At 46.2% G+C, this 13,235-nt stretch overlaps 1 long non-coding RNA gene across 1 annotated transcript; it reads right to left on the minus strand.

Annotated features, from left to right (window-relative positions):
* Positions 1-6,895: 6,895 nt before the first annotated feature.
* LOC138745436 (uncharacterized) lies at positions 6,896-12,833 on the minus strand. The gene is made up of 4 exons (XR_011346265.1): positions 12,722-12,833; positions 11,412-11,601; positions 10,691-10,771; positions 6,896-7,351 (listed from the first exon to the last, which is right to left on the minus strand). It is a non-coding gene; the product is annotated as an uncharacterized lncRNA (long non-coding RNA).
* Positions 12,834-13,235: the final 402 nt, after the last annotated feature.

The following is a 13,235-nucleotide window of genomic DNA, read 5'->3' on the forward strand; positions in this document are numbered from 1 at the left end:
ATAGGAAATAGATAAGTATCTCGTTAGTAAGGGTATCAAGGGACCTGGGGAAAAGGCTGGAAATTTGAACAAGGTGTGAGCATTGTTCAGCTGAGTGTAGAGTCATGGAACAGACTCGATGAGCCTAGTGACCTGCTTCTGTCCCGTTACCTTGTGATCAGATTTCCGAATGTTCAATGAACCATAGACACGGCCTCGTATTCTCTTCTTTTGAAAATGTAATTTATAGCAATATTTGCACCTGTGATACTGCTGCGGAACCACCAATTCCGTGAAATGTTCATGACAATAAATTTGGATCCGAATTCTGCATTGTTCCAAAACAAAGTCTAATTAATAGAGTAGAGATACATGCTCCATTTGTGTCTCCTGACCTAGTGTTAATGTGAGGGGTGGTGGGGGATATCAGTCACTTTGGACTAATTTAGGAAGATTTATTTTCGAGATTTGCAGTATATGGATGATTACTAAGTTACAAGTGATGAAGCTCCTCCTGTCAGGGAAGGGATACAGAAGGATTTCAGCCAGATCCCACCGGCTGAGGAGCTGCTTCTTCCCACAGGCCATGAGAAGAGCTGCTGAACAACGGATTAATTGCTGAAACAACTTCCCATGACTCGATGATTTGTGAAGAATATTTATTTTTAATAAATGTATTTCAGACATGCGTTGAGGTGTAACAGGTTTACATCGAATGTAGAAAAAGAGACGTCTCACAGAATTGTTTTCCAGCATTTTGCTACGTAGGTTCTGTGTCGATGTGTCGTTGTTCTGTATGTGTCTTGTGTCTGATGTGTGTTTGCATGTTTTTGCATCAAGAACCTCTGAGTGTTGTGAATTCATATTGAAGGGCAGTGGATATCCTTTCCTGAGGATATTTCACCTGGTCGATGTGTCGTTTTGTATGTGTAATTTATTATCTTTGACTTTGGAAGAAATTTGACCTATTTGCCCAGACAGAGCCGGAGTTGGTGCTGGAATCTTCTCAAGAACAGAACTTATTAAAGTTGATTTCGGACTCCTTTTTGAAAGATGGCGACGAATGTTGATTTGAAATATTTGAAATATTTTCTGAAGATAAACATATATATGGAACTCCTTGACCTGCAAGAAGGTTTATTAGTGATTTTTTTTTTGGATGGAATATTGGAAGAGTGAATTTATTATCTGTGAGTATGCATACATTGCAAACAGATTTTAATAGTTTTGAAAAGGTTTTTTTTTAAACTAAACAACAAGATCAGTTTAATATTGAGAAAATAGGAAAAAACGGAAACTTTATTATTAAATTTGGAAATTCAGTAGAAAGAAACTATGAACAAGATTGATGATTTATAAAATTAAAGTCGAAGGAGCAATGTCCAAGAAGAGTTAAAAATTTTGAATAAGTTTTTCTTGAAAATAAACAATAATTTCAACTTAACATTGAGAAGATTGACAAAGTGGAAAATTTGGTATTAAATTGGGAAACTCAGAAGAAAGAACTTATGAATAACATTGATGCTTTAGAAGATCAAGACCGAAGGAATTATGTTCAAGAAAATTTTAAAAGATTTGAAAAAAACTTTTTTTGAAAGTAAGCTACAAATTCAACTTGAGACTGAGAAGAATGGAAGATTCGGTGTTGAACTGGGATGTTCAGAGGTGTTTTAATTCAGTGGATGAAATTCAGGAAGACTTGAAAAAAAAAATTTAAAAAAAACTTTTATTGATTGTAAACAATGTTAAACTCAGTGTTGGGAGGGTGGAAAGGGTGCAAAATTTAATATCAAGTTTGGATTTTCAAAAAAAAGAGTTTATGAATAAGATTGGTTAAATTGATGGACCGGGGTTTTATGGATATAAGAAATGATGATTTTTCGGTTTATACGTGTATTTTGTCTGCCTGGGGGGGTGGGGGGGAGGGAGTGGTACTTCAGCTCCTGAAAGTCATAGGCCACTTGTGGTTTATACCACACCCATTTGGGTTTTTGGGAATTAACCACCACAAGGTGGTTTCCTAAGGGGTTAGGGGAGGTGGGGGGGATGAAAATTTGAAAATTATTTAGAATCTATTATGTAATATTATACTAAGTCAATTTGAAATGAACGTATGGAGATACTATAAATAAATTTCAAAAAAAAAAGAACATTTCCCGGAAGGTCTTGCGTAGAAGATCTATTTCAGGTCAAAGTCCAAGACCTGTTTTGGTTCGTTGCTTGAATTATTATGACAGAGAAATAATTTTACGAGTGGCTATTAGAAATGCACAACAGAGAAAATCACCCTTGATGATTCAAAATAATCGAGTTTTCTTCAATGCGGATTTGAGTCAAGAAGTTATGTTCCAACGACGGGAATTCAATTCTGCTAAAGAGTTGTTGTGGAAGAAAGGTTATAAGGCAACCTTTAGATATCCAGCTGTTTTGAAGGTTTTTCAAGATGGTTGCCAACCAAAATTCTTTGATTCTCCAAAGGAAGCTATAGCATTTGCTCAAGAGCTGCCAATTACTCAGTTTCAACAGAGACGTAGTCCGCCGCGAACTCTAAGGAGACAAGAGATGGAAGAAAAGAGCCGTGCTCCAAGAAGGAATGGTTGTAATGGTGACTCGGCAGTTGGAGCTGATTAAAAGAAGAGTTGTCCTTTATATTTCTAATATTTTTTTAAATAAAAGGGATATTAAAAAATGATGATGTAGTTTAAGATGAAGTGAGAGTTGGGGGAGAGAACTGGATAGGTACTATTTCCTGAAAGTCATCTGCTTCGTGTGAGTTATCTCACACCCATTTTTTTCTGGGAGTTACCGCATTGCGCGGTTTAGATGTGAGGGGGTATTTTTAACCTCCTACCCATTTTTTTTTCCTTTTTTTGTATTATTAGATTAAAGAGTTAAGGGTTTTTTTTGTGTTTATAAAAAAAAAGCATAAGAAAGTATTTGATTGTTTAAAAAACTAAAAATTCATGTGGTTTTTTTTGTAAAGTTTATTCAGTAGATAAGGAATATTTGAAATTTAAATGTGAATGGGATGGATACGTTTTTTTTAATATTTTTCTTTAACTTTAAGGTGAAAGGAGTGGTAATTCTGGTGTATATTATTTTGCTATTTTAGCAATAGAACGAAGGGAATAATGGTGAAAGTTATAAATTGAATTGTACAATTCTTAATGAGGCTTGAATTTTGTTTGTGGTTTATGCTCCATTTGTTGAAGATATAGATTTCATTGTAGATGTGTTTTTATTATTTGGATATCTGAATTTTAACGTAATGATTGGGGATATTTAAATGTGGTATTGGAGCTTTTATTGGGTAATTATTCAAGGTTAAAAGGGAAAAATGGTGGAAGAGTACCAAATTTGAATTGTACAATGTTTAATGAGTTTGGAATTTTGTTTTAAGATGGCGGTTTATGTGACTAATATGATGATAGATGTGAAGTTAGTTGATATTTGGTGAAGGTTTATCTCTATAAGGAAAGTTTTTTTTTCATCTTTTTTTTCTCATGCTAAAATTTTTTTTAAAGAATTGATTATTGTTTCAGAATTTTTGATAGACAATGTTACTAATTTTACTAATTTTTTATATTAAGTTTGAGTTAATTATAGGTTTCATCTTAACTCTGTTAAATATATGCATTTAAGTTTGATTTAAATATGTTTTTTAAGTCTGATATCTTAGTATTAATTACTTTTCTTTTTGTTAGTATTTTAATCGGTTATGTTTTTGTTTTTTTTTGTAAGTGGGTTTTTTTCTCACATATATCATTAACTTTATTAATTCTTCACTCTTTGTTTTGGGGGGGAAGGGGGGGTTGGACTAATTTGAGTTGGGTTATTAATGTGTAATAATTATTGGGGAGGGTATAGTTTATTTAGATTACTGATACTGTATTGTAATTTTATTATTTTGTTCTTAATTTTTTTTAATATAATTCTATATGTTATTCATGTTATAAAATCTTAAATAAAGTTTTAAAACAAAAAAATGATGTCAGCCACTACCGGTATGAATCGTTGATAAAAATTAATCGTACCAGTGAATTCTTGCAGCCCCTTCATTATGTGGGGTTTGAGGAAGCACTTAACAAACTCTACCTTTTCAAGCAGGGTTTAGTTCCGTGCCTATTGATTTGACCCCCAAGGAAGTCGAACGTTTCCAACCTGAACTAGCACTTAGCAAGGTTTATATAGTAAGTCCAAATTCCCGCAGCCAGGCGCACAGTCACATTAGATGGTCTCTGTTTAGCTTCATTGCCACCACTTTGACATCTTGTGGTTACTGCCACCCTCTGCTGTTGGAGAATATCCTCTTTGGTCTCAGCCCCTCAATGTAACTAAGAACCCCTAAAATGCCCCTAATGTTTTGGCCTTCATCACTACTCCTGGCAAGGCATTCTTGACACCCACAACTCTGGGTAAAAGAAAATACCCCTGATATCTCCCCTAAATCTTCCTCCCTTTGCTTTGGACAGATGTCTTCTAGTGTTTGCTACTCCCATCTGGGTTTCAGGCAAACTGAAGGGCATCTTTCACCGAGTTTCTGGTTTTGCAGCAGTTCTGGATGTCTGTCTCTGGATGCTCTGCTCCGTGGACCACCCCGCAGTATCCCATCTAGTCCTAGAGTCTCTGTGTCAGACATTCTCTGCTGACCACTGCCTGATGGCTTTGTGGTCAAATGTGTTTGTCTATGAAACCGTTCCCAGGAAGGTGAAGGGGCAAAGTCCTGCTGACTGGAACATTGTGCAGCACCAGGGCCAGGCCAATCTTTCGCAACACCTGAGCCAGGTAGAACCTCAGCACATAGCAGCATTTGGTGCCCTTGCACTTTGGTTGCAAGCACAGCCACACACAATGATAGCCATGCTGGTTACACCCTTGTCCCCATTGATTGAGTCCTTCTCCAGACTCTATCCATTTTGGACCCCCACATGAATAGGAAATTTGTTTTGGGAATTGACAGTGTGGTGGTGTGGGGATGGGCCAAACCTGGCCCACGTGCAGCAGGACCGAAAGTTCCTTGCACATTGCACCTGATAATCAGGTTTTACCCGAATGACAGAGATGGGCATCTCTGTGGTTCTCCCTGTCTCCTGGACCTGGGGGTCTTTGTACTGCTCCCCATCTCCTTAAGTTGGTGCTTTGTTCTCCACCACCCCCACAAGAAATCGAAGACCCCTGGATGGAGGGCAGAGGCGCAGAGAGATCAGTGAGAACACGGGTAGTTTCAACAGGGTGGGGTCCATCCAGGCGCCTGATAACAGGAGGAACCAAGTGGGAAGGAGGATGCACGGCATTCGATAGCAGGACATTGCGAGAGAGTGGATTCCTCGAACTCTTGAGGGGAGAAGGTGCTGGTCGATCCATCGGTTTAGGTGGGGCAGGGTATAGACATGGCAGCTGACTGGAATTGTCAGCGGGTTACTGAGACCTGGGAAAGGAGGGGAAGGAGGGTACAGTAGTGTTCTGAGAGTGCTGAGGGAGAGGCAACATGGGTGCCACCTCAAGGCAATGGTCCCCTGATTGTTTGCAGGGATGGGCTCTGTAAATAGACTCATAGATATCCAGCTCAGAGCATCTTTGTCCCCCTGCCATCAGGAAGGAGATATGGAGGAATAAAAGCAGAGCAGCCAGGGAGGGAAATAGCTTCTTCCCACAGGCCATGCGATTGACAAGGCAACATGAGCTGGATGGCAGCAAAGAATGAAAAGGGTGAGAGGAATATGGACTGATTACAACAGCTCAGCTAGCAGGAGAGAGGGGCTGAAGGGCCTGTTTCTGTTTTGTCTATCTGGACCAGCCTTTTGAGTTCAAGCTTTAAAAAACCCAATCATTTATAAATTTAATATCAACGGAACAGAATGAATCAAGAGACAAGATGTCTGTCCAGCAGCAAGCGTCGAAGGCACTTCCTGAAACGGAGGCTCTGAAACCACAGGGAGGTTCTGGACGGAAAGAGGCCCAGCTTCTTCTGGAAGGAGGAGAGGAGAGGCAGGGGAAATGCGGGGGATGGGAAGGGGAGGGGAGGCGCTAGGGATGCCGTCCACCGTTCACCTCCCCTTTCCTCTACCCCGTTCCCCTCCCCTTACCTCTGCCCATTCCCCTCCCACATCCCCTCCCCCCTTCCCTTCCCCAGTTCCCGTCCCCCTCTCGCCTCCCCATTCCCCTCCCCCTTCCCTTCCTCCTACTCCTAACCCTAACCCCTAACAAAATCCTAAAACTAACCTTAACACTACCGATACCCACTACCACCACTCCACGGCCCCTAACTCTACCCCCACCCCGTCCACTAACCCTAACTTTATCCCTACGCCTATGCCGCCCCCTAACCCCAACCCTAATGCTACCCACCATCCCCTAACCCCAAACCTCACTCCTCCTCTACCCCCCTGCTCCTACCCCCTTCCCCTATACCTAACACAAGCCCACTTCCCCGAACTATAAACCTAACTATAAACCAAGATATAGCCCTACCCCATGTCTCCTAACACTAAACCTAATGCTACCTCTACAATGCTCCTAACCCTAACCCTAACTCTACCCAACTTCCCCAACCCAAAACTAAACCCTACCCCTATCCCTTACAACCTACCCCCTTCCCCTAACCCTACCTTCTACCCCTTCCCCATACCCGCACCCCCTACAATTACCCCCTTCCCCTAACCCTACCTCCTACCCCTTCCCCATACCCACACCCCCTACAACTACCCCCTACCCTATCCCTTACAACCTACCCCCTTCCCCTAACCCTACCTCCTACCCCTTCCCCATATATGCACCCCCTACCACTACCCCTACCCTATCCCTTACAACCTACCCACTTCCCCTTACCCTACCTCCTACCCCTTCCCCATCCCCGCAACCCCTACCACTACCCCCTACCCTACCCCTTGCCACAACCCCTACCCTTACCCCCTACCACTACCCCCTTTCTCCTACCCCCTTCCCCTCCCCCTCCTTCCCCTAGGTTAGGGGTAGGAAGGGGAAAGGGAAGGGGGAGGGGAAGGGGAGGAGGAGAAGGGGAGGGGAAGGGGGAGGGTTAGGGGAGGGGAAGGGGGAGGGGAAGGGGAGGGGGTAAGGGGAAGGGAAGGGGAGAGGGGAAGGGGGAGGTGAAGGGTGGAGTGCTGGGGTTAGGGCATAGGTGTGAGGGCAGGAGAAGGGGAAGGTGAGCGGGAGGGGGTTGGGATGGAGGAGGGGTAGAGGAGAAGAGGGGAAGTGGGTGAAGGGACATGGAAGAGGCAGGGAATGGGGTTGGCAGGGCCAGAGGGAGAAGAAGGGGAGGGATTCAGGCCATCATAATGTTGTCCGTCCTCTGTTCAGCTGGGATGCGAGGTTCTTCTGGAGTCGTGTCTTGTCTCTGAGATCGGTCCTTCTGCTGGGAAGAGAAATACGAGTGATAGAGATACTGTCTCTGAGGCCTGATCACAATGACTTTGGAGGGTCCCAACTCTTCCCCCATCATCCCCCCTTCCCCTGAACACTGGAGCCTTTCCCCTTCCTCTGCTTTACCTGAGGAAGTGTGTTTTGGTGAAAACCACGATCTCTCTCTGCAGAGCTCAGAGCAATGTGTCTCCATCAGGCAACACCCTGGTTCTCCACGATATGGCAGCAAGATGCTAGACAAATCATGGATGGATCGGTCGAGACCGTTCAGCTGATCCATCTGAACCTACCCCACAACAATGTTACCCTCCGCTCCCTCACACCAGTACCCTCCATTTTTCTTTAATTCCTGTCCATATTAAAATCCTTTTCATGCCTTTTTTGGACCAGCCTCCGCTACTACCCCGGCAATGCATTCCAGCCACCCACTACATTCTGTGTGAATAAAATGTACCCCTCACGTCTTGCCTAAAGTTCCCTCAGCTCACCTTATTTAGACGTCCTCTGGTATTCTCGCCCTAGGAATGCACACAATATTCCAAGTGTGGTCTGACTAGAATTTTATACATCTGCAATGTTACCTCTCAGTTCTTGAACTCAATACCCTGACTCCTGAAGGCCAGCACACAATACACCATTTTAAACTCCCTCTCTATTTGGACAGCAACCTCGAGTGATTTATGGAGCAAGATCTAAATATTTCTCTGTCCTGCACACTGTTCATAATCCTGCCATTAACCAAGTGCTCTGCCCACACATTCTTGTAATCCGCATTCAATAAAGATATTGGTCTATATGAAGCTACTTTTAATGGGTCTCCAACCTTCTTTGGAATAACTGTTATTCGTGCCCTTGAAAATGGCTCTGGAAATAAACCTGGACCAGTTGCTTATTTAAGTACATCTGAATTACAGGATTGAACTCCATCTGTCATTTCTCTGCAAACTGGATGACCTATGACAACCTTCTACACAGTCTACAACATCTCTATCTCTGTGTCATCCCCTGACATACCTACCCTTCAACTCCCATCATCATTCATAAAAATCACAAAGAGCAGGGGTCCCAGAGCAGATCCCTTTGGAGATCCACTAGTCATTAATCCATCTACTACTACCGTCTGTTTTCTGCAGACAAGCCAATTCTGAATCCAAACAGCCAAGGCTCCATGGATCCCATGCCTCCGGACATTCTGAATGAGGCCACTGTGGGGACCTTGTTAAGCACCTTACTAAAATCCTCGTGCAGCACATTCAGTCCTTGACCTTCATCTATTTCCTTTGACACCTCCTCGAAAAACTCAATTTGACTCGTGAAGCAGGACCTGCTCCTCACGAAACTATCCATGAGTTTCCCCAGCATGTTTGGGCATTGCCCTCGGCCCCAGCATCTGCAGACTTCCTTACCAGTGCCTCCCTTACCCCTTCCCAGAGCTTCCACATCCATTACAACATCAAGCATTGCTGCCCAGTACAGGCCCTTTGGCCCATAAAGGCTATACTGACCTTTGTCAATGTTCTCCACACCTTTACCTGTACCACACCCATAGGAACATAGGAAGTGGGAACAGGAGTAGGACAAAAATGGCCCATCGAGCCTGCTCCACCATTCAATATGATCATGGCTGATCTAATTTATGACCTAACTCCACCTACCTGCCTTCTCGCCATATCCCCAAATTCCTCTATCATGTAAAAATTCTGTTCCCTTACATCCACATGCCCATCTCAGAGACTTTTAAATGTACCTATTCTACCAGCCACTACCACTTTCTCCGGTGACACATTCAAACCACTCACAACTCTCTGCATAAAAAAAATCTCCCCTCACCTGAAGCGGGTGCCCTCTGGGATTTGCACCTGACACTTTAGGAAAATTTGCTGGCTGTTCATTCCATCTAAGCCCCCCACAATCTTATTTAGAATAAGTTATTAAGCTGTGGAGGGGAAAGTTGGGAGAGGGAGGAGGGAAGAGAGCTGGTGTGGGAAGGGTGAGAGCTGGTGCGGAGGGGACGTGTTGGGGAGAGGGATCAGGACCGCGTTGAGGTGGTGAACGGGCAGACATGGGTGGATCTACCTGCCGAAATAAAGGAGCAATAAGAAGGCCATCTCGGGATCTACCAGCATCTTCTAGGGCTTGATGTCTTAATGGCAAACCCCCTGAGGATGGATGTAGGCCAGGCTCTGCTACAGCTGGTACCTGAACATCTGGCAACACAACGATATAACATGACCCACTCTGCCTCCACACTGGCCGGGTCTGGATCCTGAGGGTAAGGGGAGGTGGGTGAAGGACCCACCCTGCCAATCAACGTCCATCCTCATCATCCTCTCCACCCCTCTCCCCTCACTACCCTTTCTCTCCTCACCAATACCCATTGAGACCCTCATGCACCCTTCATCGATATCCAGTCCCCAGTGAGACTCAGCCAGTGAACTCCTTCATATCCTCCAACCCCAACATCCAAGCTTGCCCCAGTGGACAACTTGACCACCCAGACCCACAACCACCTTGATGTCGATCATGGAAATGGGCTGCTTGGCCTTGTTGAAGTGCTGGGCCATGCAGTGAACCGTCTCTGGAACATAGTCCAGACCCAGATTCAAATAAATCTCCTCTTTCTCTTGGACACAATACAAACATGTCAGCTGGATTTACCCTCCAACACCCAGCGCCTCTCCCAACAGGAGTGCCAGCCCCTCCTGCTCACTGTAGGCCTGATGCCCCCAGTGCTCAACACAACATGGCATAAATCCAAGGGCTCAGCGAGCAGAGCGTCAACAGGCCGTAGTGGACCCGTCCGCTGCCCCATCATTCAGCTTCTGGTGAGACTGCAAAAATGTGCAGCTCTGACCGCCCTCCCTCGTGAGGCAAGGATTCACCAGGAGAGAAAAACCATTGACGTTTCGAGATGAGAAATGTTTGCAGCCGGGTGTTGGCTGGGGTCGAACATGTGGAGGCTGAGTTGTTGGGAAGATTCAGAGCAGGCGTTGATTTGGAAGAGCACGAAAAGGTTCTGGGGAAGTGAGTTATGGGGGAAAATACATTCATGAAATGAATTGGGGAAACAGACTGGAGGGGCTGAGTGGCCGAATTTGGCAACCTTGTCTTGTGGTTTTGGCTGCTGCTGTCTGGAGTTGAAATGGCAAGAGGTCATGAGTTAATGGGTGAGGAGCAGGGCAGCCAGCGTCAAGGAGTCGGCACTGGTCAGAGGGGCAGGATGGAGGCAACAGAGAGGCTGCAGCGAGACAGATCGATTGAAGGAATGGGGAAGGTAGCAGCAAATGATATGCATCAGAGTGGGGGTGGGGTGGGTGCAGGTGGATCTTACCTTGACTACAGAGGAGTAGAAGTTGAGAAGAGGGACGATGATGGTGTGATCCAACTTTCGCACGATCTGCAGTTTGTGGTTCTATGGCGAGAGAGGAACATCAGCAAGGCTGGGCGATGGGTCGGGGCCCTGAGGGGCGACTTGTCCAAGTTGAGGGGGGAGGCGGGGAGGAAATTCGTCAAGAGGTCAGAGGTGGGGAACTCCTAGGGAGGCCGAAGTGGGGGACTCGTCGAGAGTCGGTGGGGGGGACTTTTCGTGTCGCTGGAGTGGGGACTCGTCAGGGGGTTCAATGAAGTATCATTTCAGTTTTTATGATTGTTTTCTCAGCTTCGACTAAACAATGAATTTGCAGAAAATCTCTGATATTTGCCAGGTGTGTGTGTGTGTGTGTGTGTGTGTGTGTGTGTGTGTGTGTGTGTGTGGGGTGGGGGGTTGTGTGTGGGGATGGGGGGACTGTTGTTGGTTTGTGTGACTTTCTCTGTTTCCAAACCCCATGGCTGCCTTGGTCTCTGTCAGATGCTCCTCTTTCCACCCACCCTTCAAAAATGTGTTTGGGGTGTTGTTTGTCAATTGGGTGTAATTGTGTGAAACGGGTCATGTGTCGCAAGGGCCTGTGAACGTGCGAAACGGGTCATGTGTCGCAAGGGCCTGTGAACGTTCTGTAGGCCTAAAGTTAAATATCAGGGTGTTCCATTTCCACACAACTGCTCCTCCCCCTCACCTTGAATCTCTTGTCCTGCAAGATCTTCTTGATGGCAATCAGCTCTCCGGAGTCCACCAGCCTTGCCTGGTGCACCACACCGAAAGATCCATTGTCGATGATTTTATCATCTGTGCAGGACACCACCTTGGAGACGTTGGGTCCATGACACGGTGTGGCCACCTCTGTTGTGACCTTATTGCCATGTCCTCTGGGGCAGAAGCAGCAGCATTTACACACCCAGAGGGTACACAACAGGTCATTTATCCCAACCCAGCCTTGCTGTCCAAGTTAGTCTCTACCCCTCCCTCTAACTCCCTTCCAAGGGTCACCTAAATGTCAGAATTGATCCTCTGGTGGTTCGTTCCAGCCTCTCAGTAGAAATATTGCCACCCCAGGTCCCTCTTTGATCACTCTCCTCAGACTGAAGCCAGTTCCGCAGCCGTTCACTTTGTCTACAACCCTCCCTCCATGAGAGGATCGGGTCATCCTTGACCTTCAGCACGTCCCGGGGAGATGAACCACTCTGAACCCTACCACAGGTTTAGCAGAAGCCCTCCACATTCCCAGAAGCTCAGCAACACCGTGATCTTCCATGATGCAAGCGAGACCCCGTCGCCTGAGGGAGCAGGTGGTGCGGAGAGACCCCCACGCTTCATCGCTCAACTCTGCTGGGTCCGCCGCAGCAGAAACACTTTCTAGCACCTTGATCCAGGTCCACTGGGGGAAAGAATCCTATCCCAGTTGGGGGGGTGTGGGGGTGTATGCAAGGGTGGAAGGGATCTTGTAACCCGGGGGTGGGCGGGTTAGGAGCGGTCCTGTCTCTCAGTGGACAGATCCCATTCCAGGTGGAGGGGGAGCTCTGTCCCATATCTGTTGAAAGGTCTACCTTCCATCCCCCTCGCAACTTCTCTTCTCCCTCAGACACCTCACAATCTCCCCTTCCCCGATTCCTCTACCACAATCTCATCCCCCACCCAACACCACCCCCATGGTTTCCCCAGTGCCTTCCGTCCCCTCGCACCCCATCCTCCCAGCTCAACCCTATGTCCCCTACCTCTGATCCAATCTCCCTTGACATTAGCCTGTGGTGCAACCCCGTTCCTTCGTTCTCCCCTCCACTCCTACAGACCCTACCCCTGTATTCCCTCACATGCCATTGTTCTCCCCTCCCCAGACCCCCCAGCTGCCTCATAAAGTGCCCTGCACTCAGGATGGGGAGAGGGGAAATTAAATGCAGCCTCCATTCTCTCTGCCCACACTGGGTGAAGGATGGTGCCAGAGGAGGCTCTGTCCCAGTCGGGGAGCCTGTAACAGGCTCTTTATCTCACCCATGGGCGCAGGGTGCTTCCAAACACAACCCTGTTGATCAGAGGGTCCCTGGGATGAGACAGCATCCTACTCCGACATGCGGGCCAGCATCCCCTTCCAGGAGATGCATCTTTCTTGTGTTGCTGTGCCATGGCACAACTCAGCTATGGCTGCCCCATGCAGTGACATCATCACCCCCTCTGTGTCATCATCTCCCCCCTCTGTGACACCTCCCCTCTCTGTGACACCACTAGTGTAATGGGCAGGGACATCCAACCATTTAAATCCTTCTTAATTTCCCCAAGCAAGGGGAGAATAATTCAGCTGGTCTAAATTACTCGTTGTTATCTATTCTAACTCCTAGATATTTGATCCCATTTTGCCGCCACATTTGTTGACTATTTTCTTCACATTGGCTCTAATCCCCCTTCCTAAGTGACATGATTTTGCACATATCCCAAAAGAACTTATACCCAGAGATCTCCCCATAGTCCTCCAGCATGGAGCACAACTTGGGCAATGAGTGTGTCGGGT

This window comes from Narcine bancroftii, chromosome 11 (genome assembly GCF_036971445.1).
Source record: "Narcine bancroftii isolate sNarBan1 chromosome 11, sNarBan1.hap1, whole genome shotgun sequence".
In the NCBI taxonomy this organism is placed as follows: domain Eukaryota; kingdom Metazoa; phylum Chordata; class Chondrichthyes; order Torpediniformes; family Narcinidae; genus Narcine; species Narcine bancroftii.